We start from the raw sequence: 19,159 nt of genomic DNA on the forward strand, positions 1-19,159 counted from the left end.
AAAGAAATGGGCAAAAGGTTTGAACACGTCACCAAAAAAGATACAGGGATGGCCAATAAAGACAAGAAAAACTGGCCACTATCATTAGTCACTAGGGAAATACTACTTGAAACCACAATGAGACACCATTAGTCACCCATTAGAATGGCTACCATTTGAAAGACCAACTGTGCCAAGTATCGAGTATATGGAGGAAACGAAACTCTCATACAACTCTCTCTAGGAATATAAATACTACACCATTTTGGAAAACAGATTGGCAGTTTCCTAAATATTGGAACACAAGATTTAACTTATGCCATCCCATTCCTAGGTAATTAGAAGAAATGAGAGCATATGTCCACATGAAGACTCATATGCCAATTTCCACAGCAGCTTTACCAGTAATAGCCACAAATTGAAAACAACCCCAATACTCATTGTTTTATTCCGTTTGGGTTGCTGTAACAAAATGCCAGAGACTGGGAGACTTATAAACAACAGTTTTAGAAGTCACAGTCCTGGAGGCTGGGAGGTCCATGGTCAAGGTGCTGGCAGGCTCCATGTCTGGTGAGAGCCTGCTTCCTGGTTCATGGACGGACATCTCTTTGCTGTGTCCTCACTTGGCAGAGGTGGGAGGAGATCTCTCTGGGGTCTCTTTTAGAAGGCATTAAGCCCATTCAGGAGGGCTTTATCTTCATGACCTAATCACCTCCGAATGCCTTCACGTGTGAATTTGGGGGTGCCAAGAGCACCCCTCATGAATGATGAGTAGATAAATGGGTGTATCCACACAATGGACAACTATTCAGCCGTAAAGACGAACCGAGACTGCCAGACTGATGCACATAATAACATGAATGAATCTCAAAATCATTTTGAATGGCAAAAGCCAGACTTAAAAAAAGCATATACTATATGCCTCCGTTTATATCAAATTCTAGAATAGGCAAAATGAATGGAAAGTAGCAGAAAAAAGATCCAGATTACCAGGGGTCTGGGGTACCCTCCCACCCCCCATGAGGGCTCCCTTCTCTGCCTTGTGCCCGCTCCCCTTGGTGGGCACATCCTCCTGGCCTGGCCAAGCTACCAGCTCCAGTGTCCTTCCTCCCTCCAGGGGCTTTCCCTGACCCCTCGCTGTCTAGAGGGTCCCAGGGCTCCCTGCATCACAGCACTCTGCCCCATTGTGACCCCGGGGCCTGACACGAAGGGTCCCTCAGATGTTGTTATTGAATTAGTGAATGAAAAACAGAAGATCCGTTCTAGAGATGTGGAAACTGAGGGTAGGCCATTTTCCCAAGTTCACCCAAATTAGCAGCTGACTTGGCCCCCTAGCACTTGGTCCTGGACACTCTCTTTACCGGAGAGGAGGGCTTTTCGGGGCTGGGGGAGGGTGGGGGGTGAGCAGGCCTGCAGGGATGGGCTCAGGGCTGGGGTCAGGATCAGAGGGCAGACACTCTAGGTTTGGCTCCCCCTCCCCTCACTACCAGCTGGGTGCCTCTGGGTCAGGCACTTGCCTTCTGTGAACCTCGGTGAAGGGAGCAAATACCTCACAGACCTCAGGGCGGCGGGGGGTTTGAGGAAGAGCATGAAGGACAGCGCTGAGCACTTTCCAAGGGTCAGGGCAGAGGAATCAATCACTCATTCTTTGTTGCTGTTTTTGCAGTTATTCAAAATGAAACAAACAAAACCCCCTGCAAAGTTCGATAGTAGATACAGTTGATTGCTTTTCTTTCTTTTAAGATTTTTCTTTATTTATTTGTCAGAGAGAGAGAGAGCAAGCATAAGCAAGGACAGTGGCCGGCAGAGGGAGAAGCAGGCCCCCTGCTGAGCAAGGAGCCCGATGCGGGGCTCGATCCCAGGACCCTGGGATCATGACCTGAGCCGAAGGCAGATACTTAACTGACTGAGCCACATAGGTGTCCCTGCTTTTCTGATATTTAGAAGAAGACATTACTCTGTCACAATCCACCCGACTTCGCCCCATCATCCTCATAAAGGTAGAGTCAGGTGGATGGCTATATATAGTCCTACATCTGAAGTTACACCCAGTGATGGTATATATTTTCACATCTGTTTCTTACAAGGTCAAAGTTTATATCATATATACCCACCCAAGGCACCGTGATTCCCTCTTTTCTTTAATCTTTGTATTTAAGTAGATTTGGTACTCTCCCCCCAGGCCTTCTGCTGTAGCTTCTCCACACCCGGTCTTGTTTATTTGGATTTATCCCTGGCTGGTGCCGTCTGGCACAGAAAAGGCTTGTTTTTTCAAGAAGAGGTCATGGTGCTGCATTCCCTGAGCGTCTGTCTTTTGCCTGATCTTTGTAGGAATGCTTTGCTGGGTTAACACTTTTTTTTTAAAGTGTAGTCACTTTTTTTTTTTGCAACGTTGTTGCAGGTGTTTGCTGTGATGTAAGGAACCACCTGGAAACTAGTGACCTGTTCTGTTCACAGCAGCCTTTTTCTCAACAGCCAAAAGGTGGGGGCAACCCAAGTGTCCATCAGCGGGAAGAATGGATCAACAGAACGTGGTATATGCATGTAACAGAGTATTATCCAGTCTTGGTAAGGAAGAGAAATCTGGCACACGCTATCGCCGGGATAAAACTTGAGGACAGGATGCTAAGGGAAATAAGCCAGTCGCAAAGAAAGGACAAATATGTATGATCCTTCTTACATGAGGTTCCTAGAGCAGTCAGATTCATAGACACAGAAAGTACGGGGGCTGCCTCGGGCAGCGGGGAGGGGAAAAGGGGGATTGTTCTTGATAGGTATAACGTTTCCGTTTTTCAAGGTGAGAAAGTTCTGGAATCTGTTGCATAACTATGTGAATATACTTTTTTTAAAGATGTTATTTATTTATTTCAGAGAGAGAGAGAGAGAGAGCACGAGCAGGGGGAGGGGCAGAGGGAGAAGCAGGCTCCCTGCTGAGCGGAGACTCCATCCCAGGAGCCTGGGATCATGACCTGAGCTGAAGGCAGACACTTAACTGACTGAGCCACCCAGGCGCTCCCTATGTGAATATACTTAATTAACACAACTGGGACGTACATTTAACAACGATTAAGATGATAAATTTTATGTTATGTGTTTTTTACCACAATTTTAATAAAGCTTGGTGATGTAAAACAGCTGCCACCATTTTATTATGTTCGTGGGCTCTCCGGTCAGGCGTTTGGGCTCAGGGAAGGTGGCTCTTCTCTGCTCCAGAATGTCTGGGACCTGAGCTGGGGCCACCTCACTGGCAGGGGCTGGAAGAGCAGGGGTTGGCCAGAGAGTACCCATCTGACAGGATTTCTTGACTCGTGTGGCTCCTGGGCTGGACGGCCTCCGCTGGGCCCGGCAACCACAGCCCTGTGGGTGGCACCTCTAGTCTCGCAGCTCACAGTAGCCAGCTGTCTTGCAGGGTGACTTGGGGTGGCAAGAAGGAGTGTTCCCAGCAGGCAAGGAGGGAGCAGCTTGGCCTTTCATGACCTCCTCTCAGAAGTGATGTCACATTACTTCCATCATCTTCTTTAGATCCACCCATCAGAAGAGCACACCCAAGTTCAAGGGGTGGGGACCTGGACCACCTCTCAATGGGAGGAATGTCCAGTCATTTGTGGTCCTGTTTTAAAACCACCACAAACATAAATACAAAAAAGTACACAGAGGGACGCCTGGGTGGCTCAGTCGGTGAAGCGTCTGCCTTCGGCTCAGGTCATGATCCCAGGGTCCTGGGACCAAGTCCCACATCGCATTGGGCTCCCTGCTCAGCGGGGAGTCTGTTTGTCCCTCTGCTTCTTTCCATCCCCACCCCCGCTTCCTCGCTCTCTCTTGCTCTCTCTGACAAATAAATAAATAAAATCTCTAAAAAAATAAAGTACACGGATCATGAACATACTGCTTGATGAAATTTTGCAGAGCAAACCACTTCTAGTGACCAAGCAGATCAAGAAACCGAACACTACCAGGAACCCAGGCACCCTCTTGTGCCTCCTCCCAGTCGCTCCCCCAACCCTCATCCCTGACTTCTAACAGTAAATGTTACTTTTGCTTAATTCGAACTTTATATAAACGTTCAGGATATAGTCCTATGTCAGCTTCTTTCTCCTGACCTTATGTTTATGAGAGTCCCCCGTGTTATGTGTTCAAGCAGTTCGTTTTCACTGGTGTATAGAATTGTATTGCATGAATTTGCTACAATTTATTTATCCATTTTACCATGAATGGACGTTTGGGTTGTTTGCAGTTTGGGACTTTTATTAATAAAGCTGCCATTAGGTGCCTGGCTGGCTCCGTCGGGAGAGCATGTGACTCTTGATCTTGGGGTTGTGAGTTCAAGCCCCACGTTGGGTGTAGATATTACTTAGAAATAGAATCTTTTTAAAAAATTAGAAAATTTGGGCACCTGGGTGGCTCAGTTGGTTAGGCGACTGCCTTCGGCTCAGGTCATGATCCTGGAGTCCCGGGATCGAGTCCCGCATTGGGATCCCTGCTCAGCAGGGAGTCTGCTTCTCCCTCTGACCCTCCCCCCTCTCATGTGCTCTCTCTCTCATTCTCTCTCTCTCAAATAAATAAATAAAATCTTTAAAAAAAATAGAAAATTTAATTAAAAAAATAAAATATTTTTTAAAAACTGCCGTGAACATTATGATATGTGTCTTTCAGTGCACACGTGTGCATTTCTCTTTGGTATATCCATAAGAATATATCTCATCTTTAGCAACTTTTTTATGCAACATATTTTTGTGAGTCATTCAAATTGATGGACATACGTGTGGTTTATTCATTAGGTTGTTTCCATTTTTCGCCTCCTACCACAATGTGGTGTAGGGGAGAAAATATCTTCTAGGTTCTTGGCTGGGTTTCTGTAACAAAAGACAGATTAACAAAAGAAAAGCATATGCATGTACCTACTGTAAGTTTTTTTTTTTATTATGTATGTTAGTCACCATACATTACATCATTAGTTTTTGATGCAGTGTGCCATGATTCATTGTTTGTGTATAACACCCAGTGCTCCATGCAGAACGTGCCCTCCTTAATACCCATCACCAGGCTAACCCATGTGACATGAGAGCCTTCACAAGACAATGTAGACCCAAAGCTACACTTGAACGTTTTGATGCTGGATCTGATGATGATGAAGAGTGAAAAATCATGGAAAAACGGGATAAGACTTAGGGGTGTGAACTCAGGGTAGTGGATTGGGGAAAACAAGGCTGGTTTGTTCAGATTCTTCTTGGTGTCCTGGAGGTAAGGACACTCCTTCCTCTGGGTATCAGGAGGGCACCTCTCACCTGGGGTCTATGACTTGCTTCAGGGGAAGGTCAAAAGTTCCTCCTGCACCTTCCCCCGCTTGAATTCCTTCAGTTTAAAATATTCAAGGGGTGCCTGGTTGGCTCAGTCTGTTAAGCGACCGACTCTTGATTTCGGCTCAGGTCATGGTCTCAGGGTTGTGAGATCGAGTCCCACATGGGGTTCTGCACTCAGTGGGGAGTCGGCTTGAGAGCCTCTCTCTCCCTTTCCCTTTGCGTCTCCCCTCCCCACACGTTCTCTCTCTTTCAAGTAAAAAAAGAATAAATCTTTAAAACATATTCAATATGCCCAGTTGCCATATTTTGGGGTAGTGTTTCTTTTTTTTTTTAAGATTTTATTTATTTATTTGACGAGAGAGAGACACAGCGAGAGAGGGAACACAAGCAGGGGGAGTGGGAGAGGGAGAAGCAGACCTCCCGCTGAGCAGGGACACTGACGTGGGGCTCGATCCCAGGACCCTGGGATCATGACCCGAGCCGAAGGCAGACGTTTAATGACTGAGCCACCCAGGTGTCCCAATAGCTATATATAATTTTAAAGATTTATTTATTTACTTTAAAGAGAGAGAGAGAGCACGAGCTGGGGGGGCGGTGGGAGGGAGAGAAGCAGACTCCCTGCTGAGCGCAGAGCAGATGTGGGGCTCGATCTCATGATCCTGAGACTATGACCTGAGCAGAAATCAAGAGTCGGATACTTAACCGACTGAGCCACCCAGGCGCCCCAATAGCTATAAATATTTTAAACATGTCTCCTTGGATTCTTACCTCTGAATTTGTGTGAATTCCTCTAAGATATATACCTACTAGTAGTAAACTGTGCGAATCTTCAAATGGTTGTGTGAATTTACACTCTCGGCCAGTGGTGTATGAGGGTACTTATTGTCCACATCCAGCCAAGCTAAGTTTTGGCCGATCTTTTTTTGTTGTTAAAGTAGGCTCCATACCCAACGTGGGGCTTGAACTCACGACTCTGAGATCAAGAGTCTCATGCTCCACCGCCTGAGCCACCCAGGCGCCCCTCGTCTGATCTTTTAATGTTTACTAATCCAATGAGCAGGAAATGTTCCTGCATTGTGGTTGGAGTTTGCATCTCGTTTCCCTGATTAGCAGTGAGGCAGAGCATCGGTCCCCATTTATTGACCATTCAGGCTGCCTCTTCGGTGAACTGCCTGTTCATCCCAATGTCTGTACTGTATGTTAACAAATGGTAGCACAGGAGATGGAATGCTATGCGCATGCCCGTTCCTTAAGGCCTCCTTTACTCGGTATTATGAAAGCTCGGTGCGGGGCCCCTGGGTGTCTCAGTCATTAAGTGTCTGCCCTTGGCTCAAGTCATGATCTCAGGGCCCTGGGATCGAGCCCTGCATCGGGTTCCCTGCTCAGCGGGAAGCCTGCTTCTCCCTCTCCTTCTGCCCCCCTGCTTGTGTTCCTGCTCTCGCTTTGTCTCTTTCTGTCAAATATATAAATAAAATCTTCCTGGTGATGGGTATTAAATAGGGCACATACTGAATGGAGCACTGGGTGTTATATGCAAACAATGAATCATGGAACACTACGTCAAAAACGAATGATGTAGTGTATGGTGATTAACATAACATAATAAAAAAGCATTAAAAAATAAAATAAATGAAATCTTAAAAAAAATAAAATATATAAAAAAAAAGAATGCTTGGTGCAAGGATGTGAAGCAATTGGAACCCCCCTACGTTGCTGGGAGGAAGGTTTCTGCCAGTACGGAAAATACTCGAGAAGCTCCTCAAAAACGTTACACAGGATTATCATATGGCCCAGCAGTTCCAATCCTGAGGGGCATGTACGTGTGTGTTCACAGTAGCATTAGCCATGATAACTAGGAAAGGGAAACAACTCAAATGTTCAGCAATAAATGGGCAGAGACGCAAACAGTGGTCCATCCACAAAAAGGAATATTACTCGGCCATAAAATGGAATGAAGCACTGACACGTGTTACAAATTGGATGAGCCTGGAAAACATGATGAAAAGTGAAAGAAGCCGGACACAAAGGGTCCTAATAGTGTATGCTTGCTTTTATGTGAAGTATTCAGAATGGGCAAATCCATGGAGACAGAAAGCAGATTAGTGGTTACCAGGGGCTGGGAGGAGGAGGGTATGGGGAGTGGGTACAAGGTGTTCCTAAATTTTGCCTTAATTTTTAAAAAACCATGCAGTTCAGAGGTAGCAGCCAATATGATATTGAAAGGGTCTCTGTCCAGATGCGGCTAATACAAGTCTTTCTGTTACCCGTATCGTGATCAATAACCAAAGCTTGGCTTAGCAACAACCTCTATCGGCAGGGTGACATTAATTCATTACCTGCTAAGTGCTTTACATGCAGTCAGTCGTCACAACATCCTCGTATGTCTGGTGGGTAGTATTACCTCTGCTGTGTATGAGAAAACAGAATCTCAGAGAGGTTAAGTAACTTACTCAAAGTCACACAGCCTCTGAGTGACAGAGCCAGGGTTTACACCACTGCCCTCCTCCTCCCACCTCTGTCCCCATGACTGAGGGCTCCTGGTTCTGTGTCTAAAGGGAAGAACCAAAAATAGTTTAGGCCATCTTATCCTGTGCTACGTGTAAAGAATGTTGGAGAACTTGGGGGATTAATGAAGTATATTGGGGTATTAATGAAGTATAATGTCCTCAAACTTCTTAAGATTTATTTATTTGGGGAGGGGGAGGGTCATAGGGAGAGGGAGAGAGAATCATTTTTTAAAGATTTATTTATTTATTTATTTATTTATTTATTTTAAAGATTTATTTTTATTTATTTGACAGAGGGAGACACAGCGAGAGAGGGAACACAAGCAGGGGGAGTGGGAGAGGGAGAAGCAGGCTTCCCGCCGAGCAGAGAGCCCGATGCGGGGCTCGATCCCAGGACCCTGGGATCATGACCTGAGCCGAAGGCAGACGCTTAACGACTGAGCCACCCAGGTGCCCCTATTTATTTATTTTTAGAGAGAGAGAGCAAGCATGTGGCAGGGGGCAGAGGGAGAGGGAGAGAATCTCCAGCAGACTCCAAGCAGAGCATGGAACCCGTCGTGGGGCTCGATCCCATGACCCTGAAATCATGACCTGAACTGATGCCCAACCAACTGAGCCACCCAGGTGCCCCAATATCCTCAAACTTCTTAAGAAATGGCCCCATCAGCAGGTTCCTGGCAACGAGGCAAACCTTTGAAGCTCAGGAGTGTCTCCTCTTCATAGGGGAGCACGAGCTTCCTGCAGTCGCTGCTGGGGCCCCAGACTGAGACCAGTAAGGACACCCGGGGAACTGGGACTGGTGGCACACTTTGGTCTTTATTTTCAGATCTTATCCCAGAAAAGGTCCAGCATCCATGGAGCACTGGGTCAGATTTGGGTGGATCCGGGTACCTTGTGTTTTGGGGAACAGTCAAATGGCAGGGGTTCAGACCAGAGGGCTTGGAGGCCAGAGACAAGGCCAGAGAGAAACGTCTCAGCAGCAGAACATTTCCCCAGTTGAGGGTCAGAGCCAGGGAGCAGACGGCTCTGACCTGTCTCTTAGTCCGGAGTTATCCCAGATGGTAGCCAACAGCCACAGCGGTTACTGAGTGTTGGAAACGTGGCTGGACGGATTATAAAATACACCCCAAATTCTGAAGCCATGCTACAAAATCAAAGAACGTAAAATGTCTCATTAATATTTTTTATATTGACTACATGTTAAGAAGATAATATGTGGCATGTATTGGGTTAAATAAAACATTGTGAAAATTAATTTCACCTGTTTTCTTAGACTGTGTTTAAAATGTGGTTACTAGAAAATTTTAAATACAAAACACATTCTAAAATAAAAAGTATGTACTGTTTCTCTTGGGCAGCACTAATTTGGACCAATCCCTCTGGCCTGGGCGAGGCCCCATAAGGGGAGGCCCTGCCACCTATTGCCCTGGGCTGCCCTGGGTTGGCCTGAGGTGGCAGGGAGGGGAGAGAATTGTGAGGTCTCAAGGGGTGGGACCAACAGTTGACTGGGGGAGCTTTGGGAGGAAAAGACTCCCCAGGGTGGCACCAACTCTGAAGGGCTTGGGTGGGGAGAAGATGGGGCAGGGGGTGATTATCTTCTGACAGCCCCTGCCAGGAATCCTTAGGCCAGTGGGAGGGTCCAACCTTGTAGGATTCATTTTCACCCACTCCCAGTTCTTTGTCGCTTCTATCAGGTGAGAAATAGGGAGGCGAATATTTTCTCTGTTAGCAGCTTTCACCATCTGGAGTCTCTTTGTCCTCTGAACAGAATGCTGAGGCCACCCAGGGAACCTGAGTCTGAGCTCATTGCCCCCTGGGGGGGTCTCCCTGATGAGTCCCCAAGGCCACAGACGTGGATGCCTGGAGCCTAAGGGGCCTGGGGACCAGGCATCATGTGGGGTTGGAGCCTCTGGGTCTGACCTGGGGCTTGGAGTCAGATTTAAAAAGCTCCCGAGCTTTTGCTCCCTAGTTCTCTGCTAGGAATTTCTTCTGCCACCGTGCCAGCCTGGGGCCTTCCAGGGCCTGACCAGGGGGTCTTGTGGGGGCAAGGTGTGGTTAGGGATTCTAAGAGAAAGGGGAGAAAACCCATTTAGGTAGTGCCCGTGGGCTTTCCACTGGGGACTATGCAGCCAGCCTGGGGACAGATAGGAGTCACTTTCAGGGTTTCCCAAACAAAAACAAAGACCCGAAACTTGCTCTTGGGGTGACATCCCTGGAGAAAAGGCAGAAGTAATTGAGAGTCTTTGGGAAACCTCTCTAAGGGAAGAAGTTAGAAGAAAGTAGATGGGATGCTGACGTCCAGGGAGGAATTCCTCCAGCCTGGGTTGTTGACATTCTGAGCACTCTGCTCACACTATTTCAATGTACCTCCTACAGGAGACTCCTCCTGGCCATTTTGTAGCTGAGCACAGGGGTGCAAGAGCCCCTGGCTCTGGAGGTCCCAAGCAGACCAGGTTCGGCCACTCGCCTCTGACAAAATCCAAAGGCAGAGGGACAGGCGGTGGTGAAGCAAGAAAGGAATTATTTCAGTGAGACCAGCACCAGCAAGACAGCAGGTTAGCGGCTCAAAGACTGTCTCCGAAGTGCTGAAAATACTTCCAGGTTTACATGAGGAAAATGTGGGCCAGAGGTCGGTGGGTACGTGCAGGCGGGCAGTGAAGGGCAAATCCATCATCGTCTTGGGGTCAGTCCTGAGGGGTCTTCCCGGCTCAGGGCAGTCCTTATCGCCTGAGGGGGTAGTTTTGGTGCCCATCAGGGGACTCTTTGCCCGCAGGGTCTTTTGCCTGAGTCAAGAGAGAAGCTGGAAAGAAGGATTCTCAATTAAGAAAGTTTGAGGTCAAAATGGAGGTAGTTCAAGTCCTCTTTCAACTTTACCTAAAGTTGCAACCTATTTCCCACCCACATCTTATACTTGGCTCTGCTTTGTTTCTGCCTCGGTCCTTATCATCACCTAATATACCATTTGTTTTCATTTATCTTTGTTGACTGTCGTCCCCCCCCACCACCCCCCGCCTGGCCTACAACGTAGGCCCTGAGAGCAGGGACCTTGTTATGTTTTGGGTGTTACAGGATTTCTTTTCCTTTAGTGCCCCCGGTTTTGGTCACGGCTCTTGGAAGAATGAAGAGGTAGACCAGATGAAGAGTGGTGGGCAGCAAAGCAAGGTTTATTGAGAGTTTAGTAAGGTTTACTGAGTGATAGAACAAAGCAACTGAAGAAGGAGGGGACCCAAGAGTGGGTTGCCACTGGAGTTTCTAAGTCTAGGGTTTTTTTTTTTTTTTTTAAGATTTTATTTATTTATTTGAGAGAGAGAGAGAATGAGAGACAGAGAGCATGAGAGGGAGGAGGGTCAGAGGGAGAAGCAGGCTCCCTGCCAAGCAGGGAGCCTGATGTGGGACTCGATCCCGGGACTCCAGGATCACAACCTGAGCCGAAGGCAGTTGCTTAACCAACTGAGCCACCCAGGCGCCCTAAGTCTAGGGGTTTTTATGGGCTTGCTGGCGGGCTGTTTTAATCTGATTAACCCTCCGTGTGCCTGCCACCCAGTCAGGTTTTTGTCATCTACCTATCACATGGGAAAGGGTGGAGGGCTCCTTCCAGGATGGTGTAAAATCCTTTTAAGGGTGATTTCCTTCTAGGACGGGGGCCCTTGTCCCTGCCTGCCTTTCTCCCACTATCCTTCAGCATGGAGAACAGTCCAAAACACCTAGAACGGGACCTGGCCCTGAGTTCAGATTAGTTGAATGAATGAGGTGTTTTGATTTTTAACCCAAATGCTGCAAAGGAGGGGTGTCCACGCGCCACTCACTGAGGTTCTGTGTGGACAGCAGAGGGCAGAATCAGCCCCAGTGCCCACTGATGGGATGAGTTGGATGCTTTCGGCTTACACACACACAACAGAAAACCTGGCCGCCATTAAAAGAAATAAGGTAGATTCATACCTCTTAAAATGTGGTCCACAGACCTCCGAGAACTATTTTGTGATACTAAGACATTATTTACCTTTTCCAGTGTGTTGACATTTGCACCAATGGCGTAAAAGCAGGTTTGGGTAAAGCTGATGTCCTCTTAGCCTACATCGAGGCAGAGGCACTAAACCCTACCGAGAATCCTCGGATTCTTCACCTTCAGGCACTCCTGCTTCTTGTTTTGTTTTCCGTTCTTTTGTTTTGTTAATGTAGTTTTCAAAGAGGACTTGAACTACCTCCCTTTTGACCTCAAACTTTCTAATTGAAAATCCTTCTTTCCAGCTTCTCTCGTAACTCAGGCAAAAGACCTTGCGGGCAAAGGGTCTCACTGAAATAATTCCTTTCTTGCTTCACCACGCCCTGACCCTCTGCCTTTGGATTTTGTCAGTGGCGAGTGGTCAGAACTGGTCTGCTTGGGACGGACCCCCGGAGCCAGGCACTCCTGCACCCCTGCATGTCAGCCTCACTTTCCACATGACACTGTTTTTGACAAAGGACAATTTTTAATTTTATTAGATTCTGATCCTTCAGTACATGTCTCTCTCTCTCTCTTTTTTTTTTATGGAAGTGGAATTAGCATACAGTGTTAGTTTTAGGTGTACAATATAATGATTCAACAGTTGTATACATTTCTCAGGTGCCTGGGTGGCTCAGATATTAAGCGTCTGCATTCAGCTCAGGTCATGATCCCAGGGTCCTTGGATTGAGCCCCGCATCCAGCTCCCTGCTCCGCAGGAAACCTGCTTCTCCCTCTCCTACTCCCCCTGCTTGTGTTCCTGCTCTCGCTATCTCTCTCTCTGTCAAATAAATAAATAAATCTTAAAAAAACAAAACAAGGGGCGCCTGGGTGGCTCAGTTGGTTAGGCGGCTGCCTTCGGCTCAGGTCATGATCCTGGAGTCCCGGGATCGAGCCCCGCATCGGGCTCCCTGCTCGGCCGGAAGCCTGCTTCTCCCTCTCCCACTCCCCCTGCTTGTTTTCCCTGTCACGCTGTCTCTCTCTCTCTCTCTGTCAATTAAATAAATAAATAAAATATTTAAAAACAAAAACACAAAAAAACAAAACAGTTGTATACATTTCTTAGTACTCATCAAGGTAAGTGTACTCTTGGGGTTCCTGGCTGGTTCAGTCAGGGGAACATGAGACTCTTGATCTCAGGGTCGTGAGTTCAAGCCCCATATTGGATGTAGAGATTACTTAAATCTTTTTAACAGATTTTATTTATTTTAGAGAGAGCATGAGCATGCAAGAGCACGCATGAGCAGGGGCGGGGGGGAGAAGAGGGAGAGGGAGAAGCAGACCTCCCCGCTGAGCAGGGACCTGGGGCTTGATCCCAGGACCCCAGGATCTTGACTTGAGCCGACAGCGGCCACTCAACCGAATGAGTCACCCAGGCACCCCAATTAATTAATTTTTTTAAATGGCTGTAAGATAAGTGTACTCTTAATCTGCTTTATCTGTTTCACCCATCCCCTCCACCCACCTCTTCTCTGGCAACCACCAGTTTTTTCTCTGTAGTTAAGAGCCCGATTTTTTGTCTCTTTTTTTCCCTCGTTTGCCCTTTTGTTTCTTAAATTCCACATATGAGTGAAATCACTTTCTTCTGGCTACCTTATTTCACTTAGCTTTGTACCTTCTAGATCCATCTGTGTTATTGCAAATGGCAAGTTTTCATTCTTTTTTATAGCTGAGTAATATTCCGGTGTGTGTGTGTGTGTGTGTGTGTGTGTGTGTGTGTGTGTACACACGCCACATTTATTTATCCATTCTTCTATTGATGGACACTTGGATTGCTTCCATATTTTGGCTATTGCATACGATGCTGCAATAAACATAGGGGTGCAGGGGCGCCCAGCTGGCTCAGTCAGTGGAGCATGCAACTCTTGATCTTGGGGTTGTGAGTTCAAGCCCCAGGTGGAGTGTAGAAATTATTTAAAAATAAAATCATGGGCGCCTGGGTGGATCAGTCGTTAAGCGTCTGCCTTCGGCTCAGGTCATGGTCCCAGGGTCCTGGGATTGAGCCCCGCATCGGGCTCCCTGCTCGGCAAGAAGCCTGCTTCTCCCTCTCCCATTCCCCCTGCTTGTGTTCCTGCTCTCGCTATCTCTCTCTCTGTCAAATAAATAAATAAAATCTTGTTTAAAAAAATTAAAAAATAAAAATAAAATCTTTACAACAAAAACAAAATCAACCAAACAAAAAACATAGGGGTGCTTATATCTTTTTGAATTAGTGTTTTCATTTTCTTTGGGTAAATACTCAGTAGTGAAATTACTGAACCATATGGTATTTCTATTTTTAATTTTTTTTAAGATTTTATTTTTTAGGGGCACCTGGGTGGCGCGCCCCCTGCTTGAGCTCTCTCTCTCTCTGTCAACTAACTAAATAATAAATAAAATATTTTTAAAAATTTTTTATTCTTTAAGTAGTCTCTACCCCCAATGTGGGGCTCGAACCTATAACCCTGAGATCAAGAGTCGCATGTTCTACCAACTGAGCCAGGCATTTTTAATTTTTTGAGGTACCTCCATATTGTTTTCCATAGTGGCTGCACCAATTTACCCCCCACCAACAGTGCACAAGGGTTCCTTTTCCTCCACTACCTTGTTAACATTTGTTATTTCTTATGTTTTTTATTCTGACAGGTGTAAGGTGATATGTCATCGTGGTTTTGATTTACATTTCCCTGCTGATAAATATGGAGCATCTTTTCATGTGTCTGTTGACCTTCTGTATGTCTTCTTTGGAGAAATGTCTATTTATATCCTTTGCCCATTTTTAATTGGATTATTTGGGGGTTTTTTTAGTGTTGAGTTGTATAAATTCTTTATATATTTTAGATGCTAACCCCTTTTCAGATATATCATTTCCAAATGTCTTCTCCCATTCAGTAGGTTGCCTTTTTGTTTTGCTGATGATTTCCTTCCCTGTGTAGAAGCTTTTTATTTTGGTGTAGTTCCAATAGTTTAATTTTGCTTATGTTTCCCTTGTCTGAGGAGACACATCTAGAAAAATGTTTCTTTTTTTAAGATTCTATTTATTTTAGAGGGAGAGTACGTGCATGTGAGCTGAGGGGAGGGGTAAAAGGGGAGGGAGAGGAAGAGGGAAAGAATTTCAAGCAGACTCTGATGAACCCAGAGCTGTTCGGGGCCTTGATCTCAGGACCCTGAGATCATGGTCTGAGCTGGAACCAAGAGTCGGATGCTTAACCGACTGAGCCGACCAGGCGCCCCTGGAAAAATGTTTTTATGACTGCTGTCAAAGAAATTACTGCCTATGTGTTCTTTTAGGGATTGTGTGGTTTCAGGTCTCACATTTAGGTCTTTAATCCATTTTGAGCTTATTTTTGCATATGGTGTAAGAAAGTGGTCCAGTTTCATTATTTTACATGTAGCTGTCCAGTTTTCCCAACACCACTTGCTGGAGACTGTCTTTTCCCCATTGTCAGTGAGCCCCACTTGCTCAACGATGGACCCCAACAGTTATTTCTCATCACACTTTCTTGAGGCTTTGACAATGACTGGAACATTCTAAGGGCCAGGCCAGAAAGCCCTGATAGCAATGGAAATGCCTAGAAGACCACACCCCACAAGCCCACATGAGGGATGGCATGAAGAAACTTGGAAAGAGGACATGGCATCAACAATGACTTAAATTTTTTTTTAAAGATTTTATTTATTTATTTGAGAGAGAGAGAATGAGAGAGGGAGAGCATGAGTGGGGGAGGGTCAGAGGGACAAGCAGGCTCCCTGATGAGCAAGGAGCCCGATGTGGGACTTGATCCCAGGACCCTGGGATCATGACCTGAGCTGAAGACAGAGGCTTAACCAACTGAGCAACCCAGGCGTCCCAACAATGACTTAATTTTTAAAAGATAAATTTTTTTTTTTTTTAAGTAGGCTCAGCCCCGCGTGGAGCCCAATGCAGGGCTCGATCTAATGACCCTGAGATCAAGCCCTGAGCTGAGATCAAGAGTCAGATGCTTACCTGATTGAGCCACCCAGGTACCCCCAAACATTTTCCTCTAAAACAAATCAGAGCCCTGAGATTTTGACTTGTTAAAGAAGTTGGTAATGCAAGCACAAGCAGGAGGCAGAATGCCTCCAGGGATGGAAGTGTCCCCAGCTTTCTGCTCTCTTGGAAAGGTTTTTCTCTTTCTGGAAGTCAGTTCATTCCATCTTCTTTGTGACTCGCAGGACAGCCCTTCCCAGAGGGCCTGGAGACCTATGCCAACCCATCCGGCCTGAAAAACATATCTGTTCTTGTCCAGATGCCACAGAACTGGGATAGGACTCAATCCCGCAGGGATTTGCAGAGCGAGAACAGGCAAATTGTATTTTCTAAAGATGGCCGCAATAGTATGTATTCCATCTCACTGGCTATTCTTAGATCTGATGTTGTCCTTGTCCAGTGAGAGGTGGAGATTTATATTCCCTCACCTTGTGACTGCCTTGACCAACAGAGTTCAGCGGTGTGATTCCTGAGCCTACATCATAAAAGGCAACTCCCTCGGGGCTCCTGGGTGGCTCAGTTGGTTAAGCATCTGACTCTTGATTTCGGCTCAGGTCATGATTTCAGGGTCCTGGGATTGAACCCTGCTTCGGCCTCCGTGCTTAGCAAGGAGTCTGCTTGTCCCTCTCCCTCGGCTCCTCACCCCCTCTCCCCCCATAAATGAATAAAATCTTTAAAAAAGAGAAAAGACAATTCCCTCTTTACAAGCCTGCCCTGGGAACCCAGCCAACATGTTATAAGGAGGCCTAGGCCATATGAATGAAGAGGCCATGTGTAGGTGCTCCAGCCAACAGCCCTAAGGAAGAACCAAGCATTAGCCCCCATCAATTCTGTGTCTGTGAGGGAATGAGTCTTTTTTTTTTAAATATTTTATTTATTTATTTGACAGAGAGAGACACAGTGAGAGAAGGAACACAAGCATAGAGAGTGGGAGAGGGAGAAACAGGCCTCCCGCTGAGCAGGGAGCCTGATGCGGGGCTCGATCCCAGAACCCTGGGATCATGACCTGAGCCGAAGGCAGACGCTTAATGACTGAGCCACCCTGGCGCCCAGGGAATGAGTCTTCAGATTCATTCCTGCCCCCTGCCTTGGAGCTGATCTTCCTTACGTCAAACGGATCAGAAAAGACAGTTTTCCCATGAAGCTCTACCCAAATTGCAGATTTGTGAGCAAAGTAAATGTTTAGAGCCACCAGGTTTAGGGATGGTTTGTTACGCAGCAATCACTGAAAAAGAAGTCTGTGCAAAAGAGTTAAAACACATTTGGTCTCCCTATGAAATGCAGATCACCCTTTGGCCTCCCGGGAGGAAGGTTAACAAGCTCATGGGATGACATAGGGTAAGGCACTTTCCAGCTGCTCTATAGCAAATATCCACCCTCTGGCACCTTGTCATTTTATTTTATTTATTTATTTATTTTTAAAGATGTTATTTATTTATTTGAGAGAGAGAGAATGAGAGAGAGCAGATGAGAGGGGGGAGGGTCAGAGGGAGAAGCAGACTCCCCGCCGAGCAGGGAGCCCGATGCGGGACTCGATCCAGGAACTCCAGGATCATGACCTGAGCCGAAGGCAGTCGCTTAACCAACTGAGCCACCCAGGCACTGGCACCTTGTCATTATAAACAATAACATTTGTTTTCTGATTATAACAGTTTATACACTCACTATAAAAAATTCAGAAAAATGAGAATTAAAAAAGAGAATGGAAATGATCTGACTTCCAGCATTTACAATGTTCACAATTTGGCCCCTTTCCCTTTACTCTTTTTTATATAGAAATTTATTTTACAGGGGTGTCTGTCTGGGTGGCTCAGTCAGTTAAGTGTCTGCCTTCAGCTCAGGTCATGATCTCAGGGTCCTGAGATCGAGCCCCACATCGGGCTCTCTGCTCAGTGGGGAGCCTGCTTCTCCCTCTCCCTCTGCCTCAGGTCCCCCTGCTTGTGCTCTCTCTCTCTCTCTGAGTGTGTCAAATAAATAAATAAAATCTTTAAAAAATTTATTTTACAAAACGTAGGTCATATTTGCACAGTAAATACTGATGTTAACCCATCATTCAGCAATCATGTTTTGAGTGTGTCAGGTACCCAGCTGGACACTGGAAAAGGGGAGATGGGGAGTAGGGCTTTTCCAAGCCATGGCAGTGACGGTGACTCACCTTGGGTCACTAGTGAGATATTGAGACTTCATTCTTAGGCGTGGCTAGGTGTTGCCTGGGGAGCATCATGGGTATCTGCGGCTTTGCTGCCAGGGGTGGGCATGGCCTAGGAGGTGTTCCATCCTCCTCTACTACCTCAGTGGCAAGGAAGCTTGGGGGATGCCTGGTGGGCACAGCCACCAAACTCTGTCCCTTGCAGGTGATAAGCCTTTTAAATGGCACCCAGATGACAGCTCATATTGCATATGCACATCAAGCAAAAAGTATTTCCTTAGAGATCCACTGTCCAACATAGAGCATGTAGTAACAAATGGCCTTTAAAATCTCAGAGGGTAAATCTCATATTCAGTGTTTTTACCAAACCCTCCCCAAAACAAAAACCAGAGGGACACAAGGAAACTTTTGGAGGTGATGGATATGTTTATGACCTCGATCACAGTGATGGTATCACAGGTACTTGCCCATGTCCAAACATGAAATAAAGCTGTAAAAAAGAGTGCTTCCTCCTTTAGAAACACTTAAATGACAAAGTTGAATTGCATTCAAAATCCACTCTCAGGGGTGCCTGGGTGGCTCAGTTGTTAAGCGTCTGCCTTCAGCTCAGGTCATGATCCCGGGGTCCTGGGATCGAGCGCCATATCGAGCCCACATGGAGCCCCATATGGAGCCCTGCATCAGGCTCCCTGCTTGGTGGGAAGCCTGCTTCTCCCTCTCCCACTCCCCCTGCTTGTGTTCCCTCTCTCACTGTGTCTCTCCCTGTCAAATAAATAAATAAAATCTTTAAAAAAAAAAAATCCACTCTCAGTAACATGAGAATCTTCAATATTATGTTCTATTCACAAGTGAAAGAAAAGGCAAAGCTATTAGGTTTTTGGGTTTTTTTTTAAGATTTTATTTTATTTTTAAGTAATCTCTACACCCAACATGGGGTTGGAACTCACAACCCCAAGATCAAGAGTGGAGGCTCTTCCCACTGAGCCACCCAGGTGCCCCTAAATAACTTTTTTTTCTCATGAGGCTTCTATAGATGACCCCAACCCCCCCCCTTCCCCCCGCAGGCCGCAGCTCAGCTGGGGTCACACACAAGCTGGGGTCAGCAGCCCACCAGGTGGCCAGAGCAGAGAGAGTCCAGGCTGGGGCAGACCGGTGTTTACAACGCTTGGCTGATGTAATAGCCATCTGCATCAGCCTTCCTTGGGGAGAATGACGACTATACTTGTTTTACCCGCTTGTTAAAAATGCTGA

Source organism: Neomonachus schauinslandi, chromosome 3 (assembly GCF_002201575.2).
Source record: "Neomonachus schauinslandi chromosome 3, ASM220157v2, whole genome shotgun sequence".
In the NCBI taxonomy this organism is placed as follows: Eukaryota; Metazoa; Chordata; class Mammalia; order Carnivora; family Phocidae; genus Neomonachus; species Neomonachus schauinslandi.